Source organism: Nothoprocta perdicaria, unplaced genomic scaffold, assembly GCF_003342845.1.
Source record: "Nothoprocta perdicaria isolate Ctin4 unplaced genomic scaffold, notPer1 scaffold_138, whole genome shotgun sequence".
Lineage (NCBI taxonomy): Eukaryota > Metazoa > Chordata > Aves > Tinamiformes > Tinamidae > Nothoprocta > Nothoprocta perdicaria.
Window position 1 is genome coordinate 562,838 of NW_020454516.1, and position 8,625 is coordinate 571,462.

Consider the following 8,625-nt stretch of genomic DNA (forward strand, 5'->3'; position numbering starts at 1 on the left):
AGGAAGGAAGGAAGGAAGGAAGGAAGGAAGGAAGGAAGGAAGGAAGGAAGGAAGGAAGGAAGGAAGGAAGGAAGGAAGGAAGGAAGGAAGGAAGGGCAAGTGAAGGAGTTGCAGCCTCAGTGGAAAATCCTGTCTTGGGACCTTTTCAGAGATGTAAAACATGGTCTTGAGTTCTTTACTTTTATGAGTGGGAAGAAAGGAGTGAAGTAGGAGTGGAAATGTCGTCCTTACCGCAGCTGGAGGGTCGGGGAGAAGCAGCGCACCGCTGCACCGCTAGCTCATCTGCAAATCTCTTTTTTTTTTTTTTTTTTTTAAATAGCAAATCTGTTAATTTAGTGCCCAAAAGCTTGCAAAACGAGGGGCGAAGCAGCCCGTGCTCATTCCCGGCCTCGTGCCGGTGCCTCCCCGGGGCTGAGAAGCCCACAGGCACTTGCACCTCCAGCGCCTCCCGTCAGAAACCCTGCGCCTCGGCACTAATCCCTGTTTATTTTGTCCCGCTGTGCAGGGTTGAAAGGCGCAGCCCGGCTTCCCTCCGGCAGCGTGCGCAGGTCGGGCTTGCCGAGCGTGCCGGCCTCGGACGCGTCCCCGTGCGAGTGCCACGAGCCCAGTCTGCCCCGCGGATGGGTCCACAGACGTTCTGCACGCTCGGAATAGCCCAGCTCAAACGCAGATCTCCGGAGCCTCTGCGCGGCACGCCTTCCAGTATCACACAGGAGTGCAAATAAAGGGAAAAAAAAGAATGTTTTACTTGATGCATATTTATTCACTCCAGCTTAGGCAGTTCTTTCCAGTGGGTTAAGCCAAAAAGCCCAGATTCTTTTTCCTTGAAACAGTAAAAGGCCAGATTTTGACTCYCTGATTGATGCCTGTGGCTCTGATCTCCTCCTGTGGGCACAGGATTAGGAATTGCTAATTGCCTTTTTTCACCGTGGCTCATAGTGATTTTTGGCAGGTTTTTTTCAGGTTGCTCTTGTCCTGTTTGAGGACAAAACGCCGCTCGTTGATCATGTGTGAGGCTCTTGGAGAGTCACCCTAGCAAAGTCCGAGCCTGGAAGAAAGATGGGAAAAAAAAGCATCAAAATACAAGAAAAGAAGGACTGAACATTTTGCTAAAATCTGTGTAGACGTGTGCGAAAGGCCACAAAACCAAAGGAACACAAGGAGGCTCTTCCTTTGTGCTCGTATTTTCTTAAACCAGCCTACAGAAAATTTCCAGCGGCCTTTTGACCGCCGTGGAGCTTCGCAGGTTACGAGCCCTGACTGAATTTATTGATGGGCACCGGGAGGAAAAAAAAWGGGAATGAAATCCCCTGAGAGACGAGGTATGTCCTGAACTTCCCCAAGTTATTTGCCAAGGTTTCTGCCTGTATCAATAAATCCCTCAAATTTCGGGACAGGCCGCATTAATTGCAGCATTAATGGGGGTTGCATTAATTGCAGCAATCCTGGGCAGTCCGTGGGGTTTCCATAGGCTCTTCTGGGCCGTCCCGTCCCGGCAATGGGATTGGCAGCGTGTGTGGCCRGGCTGCAGGCGCAGAGCAGCGGGTGCTGCTGCCCCCCGGCTCCCACGTCCTGCTGGGCACCAGAAGTGGGGCGATTGCTCCTCGTGGGACRGCACGGAAGGGGCAGGTGGTGGTGGAAACAGCGAGAAAATGGAGCTCAACGGGACTCGTCATATTTCCATTTTAATCTGGGTCCTACYCCCAAAAATTTAAAGTAAAATTGATTTTTTTTTTTTTACTAAATACGGGAAAAAAGTGTTTTTTACAGATTTTTTTTTAATTTCTTCTAAGCTCTCTGGAAAGACTCAGCGTTTTCCAGCCAATGGCTCTTGCCACGGTGGATTCTCTGGTGTCTGCAGAGGGTTGTGCTCATGCTGCAGCCATCAGCTTCACCACGAGGCTTTCGCCAGCTCGCTCGGTTATCGGGGTGCTGCAAAGCCAGGACACCGGGCGGGTTTAGCTGCACGAGTCGAGGGTTTAACCGTTCCCAGCCACGTCCCCGGGGGCTGTGCACCCACGCACTCGTGCGTGCAGCGCGTGATAAGCCAGGCCTTAAGAAACCCAGATAAAAATAATGTTGCCTTAGCAATCCTGGGCTGTGCGTGAGTAGGACGTGACACTGGGGAAGGATTGGATTGCTCCTGCAGCCTCGACGCTGCGGATGGAACCGGAGCCCGTGCCCAGGAGTGGTGACACTGCYTTCCTGGCCACCCGCATGCCCAGGTTATTAACATGCAGCAGTGGAGGTGCTCAAATCCCAGCCACCGGGTTGTTCTCTTGGCGTAGCTCGCCCTGATTTGAATAACTTATTTTACAGGCTCCTCTCCCGCAGCTGTTTGCCCAGATGCCGGGCTGGGCGCAGGCCTCGCTAATGTAATTATCCAAAGCAGCCGTTTGACAATGCTCGGGAAGAGGCCGGGAGGAAGCACCAGGTTTTCCGGGAGAGCGGCGGCGGAGCCTGCGGAAACCCGGGACTCTTGCTCGGGGTGCAGAGCAGCTCCGTGCAAAAGGCCCCGTGGGCTCGGTGCAAATGGTGTTTTGGAGGTGCACGGGGCCTCAGGAACGAGGAACTCTTGGGAAAGGAAATATATCCAGTTTTGCAAGAAAGTGTGGGATGTACAGACACAGCCCAGCGCCAGGCATGTCCGGAGCCGCGTGTGAGCGACGCTTTCCTTGCCTCTCCTCCTGCCAATGCAGGGTTTATATCAGATGGTTTATGGAGTTTATTGGAATATGCAACAGAGTTCGGGYAGGGTGTCATAAGGAAAAGCCTGTTCCCGGGCCATTTATAAGCGACATTCCCATGGTTTATAAGGGGTCGAGAGTCCGGGATGCCCCAGACTGGAGACAGGCGCCTCTGATGGCACCTGAGCCCAGCCTGTCCCCAAGCCCCAGACCAGGGTTGGGAAAGACTACAAAAGACCAAAAGGCAATAAATAAAATAAATAAAATAAATAAAGTAAATAAATAAAGTAAATAAATAAAGTAAATAAAGTAAAGCCCAGGCAGATGAGAACGGCACCAAAGGGAAATTGCTTTCTATGGTAATAACTTGCCCTCCCAGGGCTGCTGCTTGGGCTGATGGTCTTGTTGTCACCTGCTAAATTGAGCAGGAGGAATGTCAATCCCCCTTCTCGGATGGCATCCAGAGATAAACATTGCCTCGAAGAAGAATTTGATGTATTCATAAATCTCCATTGTAACAGCCCTGAGGATAGATCCCATCTTTGTTCTGGTGCCCTTACCCTTCAACGTAATTATTCCTTAACTTTGTCCTAATTGCCCTATATTTTACTTGGACTTTCTTGCGTCAGGTTTTCCTCATTGCACTTCTTTAAGCCCCCAAAGTGCCTCCGTGTTAATGCACCCCTTCATGGACCCCCCCGGGGTCCGGCCCATGGGGTGGCACCGCGAGGAGCCGGATGGCACCGATGGCATCTGACACTTGTTGCCAAGCAGTGCCCAAAACCACAAGCCACGACTCTTATTATTTTTTCCCTACTCAGTAGAGACATAAAAGAGCTTGCTGGCTGCTTAAATTAACACTATTAAAACTATTAAAATCTTTATTTTTTTTTCCCTTATCAAGAGAGGAAAAAAAGAAAATACACACGTAGGCGAAGGAGGCAGAAGGAGAGCTGTAATGGAAATAAAATTGACAGCCTCTCAAAACTCAGGTGGCACTTTCCTTTTCCAGTTAATTACAGTTTTAATTACATGGCTTCTTGTGACTCCTTGATACCTAATAAACTAGACTCTGTGGGGCGGCAAAGTTGAGTTTTGCTTGAACTGCAGGTGTAAGGCTCAGCATGAAACATAAATCAACTTCTTAAACATGTTCCCAGGGTGTGTGCAGGCTTTTTCTTCCTGTTTGCATGTTTAAAAATCACATCTTTTCGCTATTGTTGGTTAAAAATGAAAAGAGATTGGAGCTGTGGTGCTGGGAACGCCGGCCTCGTGTCTTTGGCTGCAAAATCCCTTCTGCTGTGGAGCTGGGGAAAGAAAAAGGATGTATTTTATCTTAGGTCTGATAAATGTTATCAGTCTGTGCAGGTGCTGAGCTCTGCAGCAGCAGCATCTGAGATACTGATTAAAAATAACCCCAAAACTTCACTGAAAGCAGGTCACAACACGGACTAACTTAGCAAAAACGATGGAGCAGCCCAACAATACAAAAATGGCTTTTTTTCTTCTTTTTTTTTTTTTCTTTTTCTTTCTTTTCTTTTTTTTTAGTGTGTAGGGTTTTGTTTTGTTTTAGCTAAATGTTTGCACAGACTATTATATTCTTGCCAGTCTTCATCTGACTAGTTTTAAAAAAATAAATAAATTGCCACCGCTGGTCACAAGGCAGCCTGGAAGGAGGTGTATTGCCAGTCATATGTGCCTGTGTGCGGGAGATGCCCTGTGCCATGGAGCATGGCATGGATCCTGCATCCGCAGGGAACGGAGAACAACTGAGGGAAGAAGACAAGGGGAAGGGGAAGGGGAAGGGGAAGGGGAAGGGGAAGGGGAAGGGGAAGGGAGAGGGAGAGGGAGAGGGAGAGGGAGAGGGAGAGGGAGAGGGAGAGGGAGGAAGAGAAAGACAGAAAGAAGAAGAAGAAAAAGAGAAAGGAGAAAAGGGAAAAGAAAAAGAAAGAATAAGAAAGAAAAAGAAGAAAGAGAGAAATAGAAAGAACCCCAGATGCCAATGTCTCTCATTCTGTCCTTTGAAGTGACGTTAAGAGAGGATATCCTCTGAAGCAGAGGATAGGGAAAAATAACTGTCCAAACTGGCTTGGAACATGTCCAGGACAAGGTTTTGGACAAGGAGCAAGCAAGAAGAAGAACAGGGGCACCCGGCACGCATGGGAGCGGATGCTACCAGCACAGGTGGCAATGGGGCCGGAGACCSAAAAAGTCTGGGAAATTTTCCAGCGGGGTTTCACGGGCCGAGGAAACCCCCAAAACAGGAGTTTTCATCCTAAAAGAGCCATGCCTCCAGCGGAAGGGCAGAGCTGTCTGCACGCTGGGCCTTGGTGGTGGCTCGGCAGGCAGCGCGTGGAGCTGCAAAGCCACCGCTAGCGTTTGCAGCCCTGCAGCCTCAGGGAACCCGCGATTTTCTGCCTAAACAGGTCAATCTATTGCTTCAAACTGCCTTATCTCTTTCGGGCTGTCCCTCCAAACTCAGACCCTGCTCACCCAGCACAAGCCTCGTTTTTAACTCCGGGGGGAAAAGTGATTTGTGGCTTACTAGATAGCTACGTAATAAAAGTCTCGCCCGTGTGGTGTGCATGGGCTACCGTATTGCAAATATTTAATAAGCTAAACAGAAGCAAAAAGAACTACAAGGGTTAAAGCAATCCTATTGAAGCAAYTAAGTAAATATAAAGAAGGTTAAAGTGTCTGACACTACGAGGTATGAAGGATAAAGCAAACCAGATTGCTTTCTGTATACTTTTTCCATGTACAGTGGTAACTGGGCTGCATAAAAATAAGGCAAGTATTCAAAGACAGGCCAAAAAAAGAAAAAGAAGAAGTAGAAAAAAAAAAGATCTAAAGCATTTGGTTGGCATTGATAACAATCATCTCAAAGAGCCCTGGAACGTTTAAGGAGAATTAGAAAGGATTTTGCCGGAATCAAAGGGAGAGCGCGTTCCAGGGCCGGGCATGTATTTGGGCATCCGCACATTGATTACATCAGAATGAGCAGAGCAGCCTTGATCATCGAGGGCTTTAAAATCAGAAGAAAGGGGGTTTCCTGTTGGGCTCTTTTCTTGCTCACACGGCTTGCTGCTTTCCTTCGGCTGCTACTTGCTGGTAGCGCGGCGTTCGCTTTGGCACAGCAGCCGCAGCTCTCCTGGCCTGGAGCTGGGCAAACAACCATGAGTGCAAGGAGGGCTGAGATTAAGCTATTAAAAATGCACATTTTTGCAGATTACTTCTTTTTTTCCTTTTTTTTTTTTTTCCCCAGTGTTTTCTCCACTGTAGTTCTCCTCCTAAATACCACTAACTCATTTTGCTGCTACCAGCAGCAGAGGCTTTACAGTGCTGTGGAGAACTGTTTTGAAGGCACAAATCATTTGACCTAARGATTCTCCCTGGGGTGCCGGTGCCACGCACTACATTTTCACTCTGCCAAACCCTTTATTTAGCACATGCTAAAGCACATTTAACATTTAAAGATCCCCTTTGCACATCCTCCAAATGTCTCCATCCTTGGCTTTTAGATTAATATGTCTTCTGTGAAAATGAGATAATTGATTACCGAGCCATATTATTTACAAATGAAGTGTTGTTCATGTATTGACCTTTCATTTCTATAGCTCAATACTATTCTTGTGCAGTGGTTTTAATTAGTGAAGTGGGAACAGAAYGAGAAGAGAGGCAAAAATAAAAGAGGAAAGGTGATGTAGATGCAGATGTAGGTGGATGTAGGTGGAAGCGGGTGCCTAGGGCTGGCTTGCAAGTCCAGTTGCTGGTGCTGGACCTGAGCTGAGACCTTCACCATACACAGGAGGTACGGACTGTCCCAAGGCAGTTATTGCCACTAGTGCAAAATAGCAACAAGACAAAGAAATGGAAATGACTCGAGGGTGGCCSGAGCTCGTGCTCCTAGCAAGCCGTGCACATGGAGAGGGGCTCGGACCCCTGTCCTTCCCACGGAGGTCTCCAGGCCCATGGATGTAACATGCTGGGATTATAAAACCAAGGACTGAGCTGTTTGATAACCAAGATGTTGGTTAATATCCTTGCAGCTACCACAGAAGCGGGCTTATTTTTTTAATATCTTTCTATTAATGGAACAGAAGCATATTTTRAAAAATGCGTTTTTGCAACATTGGCCTCGAGCAGGGAGGGGAGCAGCAGGGGGAAGGTGGCCGGCGGTGCCGCTTCGGGCTGGCCCCTCTCGGATGCGCGGCCCGCGGGAGCGCTCCGGCTACCTGGGATTTTATAAATCTTTGAGCCATCAGCCTTTCCGAGCTCCAAATGAAAATCCAGCAGCCCGGGATATCACGGGGATTTATGGCTCGGGATTTATGAACTGGTCTGGATAAAATAAGAACTGTCTTGCCTTTTTTTTTCTTTTTTCTTTTTTTTTCTGTTTTTGAGGTTTCAGGAAAAGAAATAATAATAAAAAAAAAGACTTTCCCCCCACAAACCACCCCCCAAAGCTGATGTTTGCATAAATGTGCGCGTGTGGATGGTTCCAGTCTCCTCAGTTCTTTGGATTTTCCTGCTTACCTGCCCTTCCCGCTCGCAAGAAACGCGGATGTGCAGGGCTTCCTGCCTAGCCGGGGAGCCAGGAAGCGGCAGAAACTGCTCCAAAAACCATCTTCTTGAGACAGTCCCTGCTCCAGAGCCAGCCAAGGGCTGATGGATAAATTTGGAGGCAGGTTTATGGACATTTCCAGCCCATATGGCAGCTCCCCAAGATGGAAATACTCGCGCCGTGCCCGCTCCCTTTATCTTTTCCCCTTGGAAAAGTTGGCTTTTATTTCCATTTGTGACAAGTCATATTTGTAGATGTGCACATGTGTATAATGTTGGTATGTATATAGTTGCATATGTATGTGTATATATATATAAAAATATATATATATATAAATAAAAATATATATATACACATACATATGCATATTTATAGTTGCATAACCCTGCACACAGTCATACACTTCTACAAGAGAACATTATGGCTAGTTTGCGTGTTAAAACTTCAATTACAAACCAATGCAAACTATTGCTTTCTTATGAATAACATTGACCTGCACTCATCTTGCACGTGCTCTTCCATGGGGGTCCCTTCTTCCCTGGACTGAGSGAGAAGGAAAGCCCAGGAAGGAGCTTGAGATACAAAAAGAAAGGTGCTGCCCATGTTCGGAGGCAGAAAACAGGGGATTTCTCTTCTTTCTGTGCTTATTTGGATGGGTCTGTGCTGTGGATCTGAACATTTGGCTTTGCTTTTAATTACTGCGCATGCGGAGAGTTTTGCAGACTGACTCACGTCCCAGGAATAATTGGATTTGGCCGTTTTGTTTGAGATAAAAATGAGGGCTCTGCAGCACCCGTACTCGTATATTGTACTTTAAAAATAAAATAAAATAAATAGAAATAAATAAAATAAAATAAAATAAAATAAAATAAAATAAAATAAAATAAAATAAAATAAAATAAAATAAAATAAAATAAAATAAAATAAAATAAAATAAAATAAAATAAAATAATAAAATAAAATAAAATGAGATAAAATATGGAGCAAGCCCCTTGGCCGGGGATCATAGACGTCCAAAAAGGGGCATTTTCCCCTGGAGCATCTGCCCGCGCGCGGGACGCGGAGCGGGCGCAGGGGGACAAGCCGGGCGCCGCGGCTGGAGGCGGCGCGGCCGGCAAGGTATGTAGCAATCCATTTATCACTTTGCAAATATTAGTGCTGTTCGCATTTGCTGCAGCAATATTTCTTCTTGGAAATTGGTGAAGTGAGTAATAACAATGTTATTTATTCTAAGACCTTGGAACTGAGAAGCAATAACGGGGGGGGACGGACTGTTCCCTTGAAAGCTGCAGAGGTGCTGGAAATAAAATGGGAAGGGGGGTGAAAAAATAAAAAACTCAGACCGACAAAGGTCTCGAGGAGAGAAAGRCGTGT